Here is a 4,331-nt window from a genome sequence, read left to right as displayed (position 1 = left end):
TCTTTGTTACATTGCTTTACTTTTTTTTTGCTTCTATTCCCTTTTAGAATTCTAACAGTATAATTGTCCGTTAAAATATTTCAAATTGAACCAGTTGTGCTTCAGTCCATTTGCCATTTGATCCTTTCCAACTCGGAGTGTCCATTGATTACTAACTTGCTGGATGTAAACAAACATGTTAACTCAGAACGTCATGGTAGGGGCATTATGAGACATCATTGGGATGAAGTCAAAAGTGGAGTAATAACATTTTATATAGCAAATACCCCCTTGGGTAAGCAAGCTGTGGCGTCCATGGCAAAGGGTGTAGAGACGGAGTTTAGTAACCAGAAGGTCGGCTGTTCGATCCCTGCTCTCCGCAAGTCATGTGTTGTGTCCTTGGGCAAGGCACTTCACACACATTACTTCCAGTGCTACTCACACTGGTGTATGGAAGGTGTGAATGTTTGGTGGCGGTTGGAGGGGCCGTAGGCGCACACTGGCAACCTCGCTTCCATCAGCCTGCCCCAGGGCAGCTGTGGCTACTTAAGAAGCTTACCGCCACCAGAGTGTGAATGTGTGAGCGCATGAATAATGCAAACCACTGTGAAGTGTCTTTGAATGTCCAAAAAAGTGCTATATAAATCTAATGCATTATTATTATTATTATTAAGCTTGCAGCCACAGTTGGGAATTAAACCTATTCTTGGTTTCATCAGATACAGATTGAAAGAAATTTGTCACCACAAATCATTTTTCAACACAAAGCCTTTAAGTGACGAGGCTCAGAGAGGGCTCTTTCCCGTTTAATATGGTCAATAAGTAACTGACTGAACAGACAGCATGATGTCTGAAAGTCACATTAATGCCTCAGGCTCAACAACAGAGTGTGGCAGATGAATATTGGACAAATGGATATGGTCATAGAGGCAGAATTGCATGAAAACATCACTCCAGTTATTCTTAAGAGGCTTTGTCTTTAACTCAACATTTGAACTTTAAATGACATTCCCAGGGCCCATTGACATAATGTATATGCTTTTAACAGTAATTGTAATACTGACTCACCTGTCTAATAGAGACAGCAGATACTGATGACAACATTTCTTCAGTAATTGGGGGATTAGTGGGTATCAGCAGCACGTTAATTAAGATAAACTACTGCAGATGCAATGTTTAAGAATATAGCCGAGCAGACGTAACCATTATGTATGCTAATCGCTTGCATTTACAGAGGCCTAATTATCTTATCAGAGCTGTCTTTGTTCATCTGCATCCCGGAGGCTTTTTTCTCCGACTGGTGAAGGAGATATCGTCGAGAGTTATACAAAAGATTCAAAGTAGTGTTCGTCGAGTCCTCTTCACAGAAAAGTGCTACTTTTGTTGCTTGAAAGCCAATGTGATGTGACTCTTGATAGACCACAATGATACATTTCAAGGGAAAATGAAGTAAAAAAAAAATAAAAAAATCCTTTACAATAAGTTCTGTGCGCACCTGCTAGTCCAAACACAACATTCTGTTTAAGATTGTGCTTGTGGAAAATGAATGAAGCCGTATCCATCTCACTGGGCAGTCATTAGAGCAGGATTCTGACTATTTTCAAATTTACGAAGTATGCTTTATCTGGATGGGGGTGGTTGGGGGGTGGATTCCATGTTTCTGTGAATTTAAGCCACCCTCAGCTGCCAGTGAATCACACCTCTTTAGCGTTTCGTGTTCATTCCCAGTTTATGCGCAGTAGCTGTGTCAATAGTCTGGACGGGAGAATATGCGTAAATGAAAAGTTTGCAAGCCCAGGCGCATTAAAAAGGACTTATGTGGGAAAATGGTCCTCTGTGCCCTGCAATTCAGCCCTACCTATTCTTAAAAAGAAAAGAAAAAGAAAAAAATATATATGTGGCAAACTTCTTAACTTCATATACACACATGCAGGCTTGGGGAGTAACGGAATACATGTACCGCCGTTACGTAATGAGATTACAATTTTTTTTTTAAACTGTATTCCGTTACAGTTACAGGAAAAAAACATGTAATCAGATTACAGATACATTTATTAAAAATGGGGATTACTTCGAGGGATTACAATTTCTACAATGAGAGAGAGTGTGAAAGAGAGAGAGAGAGACAGAGCGAGTGGGACCGTTGCTACATGTCAGGGAGGTGACTAGTCGTGTCCTCCACACCCGGGCAGTTTGAAAAAGCTTCACGTGACAGGAGGAGGAAATAGCGACCGGTATTCCCTGGAATTTACTCGAAGTGAAAGTTTGAGCTTAGAGTCCAGCGGCATGCTACACACTGTAGCTTCTTGCTAGCTAGCCCGCTAGCCTACAACCATAATGTGAGTTACACCTTCCAAACAAATCTTCCTCCCACCAATTCACTATTTAAACATCATACACAACTTATACACGGCTAAACTTGTGACTAGGATAAAAGTTCCTCTATCTATCTATCTATCTATCTATCTATCTATCTATCTATCTATCTATCTATCTATCTATCTATCCATCCATCCATCCATCCATCCATCCATCCATCCATCCATCCATCCATCCATCCATCCATCAAACTGAGAGGTGTGGTTGCTTTCAGTGACAGTTCGAAAACAATGGCCTTCAATCAATCAATCAATCAATCAATCAAGCAATAGCCTACATGCTTTTTAATTTCACAAGGATTTTTGCTATTTGTAGGTTGCCGGGTCCATATCACCCACAAATAGCAGGGGCACATTGTATAGAATATATATTGTGGTGATATTTTTCTTTTTTTCTTCATGCGCATACTCAATATTGGAGTAACCCAAAAGTAATCCAATTACATTACTTTAATATTATGGTACTTGGATTATGTTACCAACAAAATTTTTTAGCAGGTAACTTGTAACTAACGGATTACATTTTAAAAGTAACCCTCCCAACCCTGCACACATGCATGATTTTCATTGTGGAGCTTGACTTCCGTAAGAAGGCACAGGCCTCAAGATAAATATATCTCAACCCCTTACCATATTCGTGCCAGGTGACTTGACTCTCGGTAGCTCTCTGACCTTCTGTTGTGTTCCAGCAGGCGGAAAACACCCTGATTTGTCTTGTTTGATACGTTGCTCCATGCACAGTCCCACTGGTGCTGCAGGACTGATAGTGACATGGTAGATGGGGTTCTAGCCTCAGCTGCAAGAAGGGTTTAGACAGCAAATGCAATTGTGTTTTTGCCTTTGGCTTTTAGAGTCAGGCCTGATATATCTTTAGGTGAGTACAGTTGCATGTCTGCTCTCCAGCAGTCAGCAGGAAAGGTTTGCTGGTCATTTGAAGTGTTTTTTTTCCTTGTCTGATGATACATTCGAATCTTTTCCTTGGCGTATCAGCACTCGCTGAAGCTGTTTTCACAGAATGCTCTTTTAAATATCTTTGTACTGTAAAAAGTTTCCATTTGTTTGTGTATGTGCATATGATTGACTGGCGACCAGTCCAGTATTTACACCACCTTTTGCCCAAAGTCAAGTGGTATAAGCTCCAGCTCAACCGTGACCCTAATGAGGATATGAAGTATAGAAAATTCAGTCGATGCAATCGTGTCGTTTAGGGTCAACTTCCAGAAAATGCAATACTTCAGTGAAGAAGATGTGGTCTAAAGCTTTGTTTGAAATAATTGCATTTTGTGATTGCCAGTGACTTTGCCATCCTTCTTTCTGTGGAATTTGTAGTTATACTAAAGCTGCCGTGCGTGCACTTATTTTAAAAATGGCTCTGGAGGAAAGAAACAAATCAGGCAGTGAATCATTTGGAAATTGCAAACACAGACCACAGGGAGAACTGCCAAGCATTAGTGAGAGCTTGTTGTACTCACATCATTAATTTCATTAAAAGTCCATTTAAGATTGAGGCCTCGGGGAGGTCCTGTTCACTTTTATTCCAGGGAAGTCTAGATGTAGCTGAGCAAATGTTCGGTTTCCATCCTCCAAAAATGGAATCATTATTCTCCAGCGCTATGTTTTAAAGCAGAACCCCAGGGGGTAAAGACGTTGGAATGCTTTATTCTTACCTGAAGATGTTAAAGCCACCGGTCGCAGTGATTTAATTGCAGCCGGCCCCCCATCCATCATGCCCCTTGCGGCCGACACTTAAATCCTCCCAGACCTCACAGCGGCGCTCCTTGCCCTTCACCGTCTGCTGGTTGAGCAGCCACTGTCCCAACACTGCACATTCTCTTCATGGGTGCTACTTTTGCACAAAGGACAAAATCTTTTTTTTTTTGGGGCAGGCTTTGTGTGTGTGCAGTTTTCATGAGTATTCACATTTGGTTTAGACTTTCAATAGGTGCATATTTTTCTTTGCAGACAGTGTTTTGC

The sequence above is a fragment of the Vanacampus margaritifer genome, chromosome 3, assembly GCF_051991255.1.
Source record: "Vanacampus margaritifer isolate UIUO_Vmar chromosome 3, RoL_Vmar_1.0, whole genome shotgun sequence".
In the NCBI taxonomy this organism is placed as follows: Eukaryota; Metazoa; Chordata; class Actinopteri; order Syngnathiformes; family Syngnathidae; genus Vanacampus; species Vanacampus margaritifer.
Note: the sequence above shows the minus strand (reverse complement) of the source record.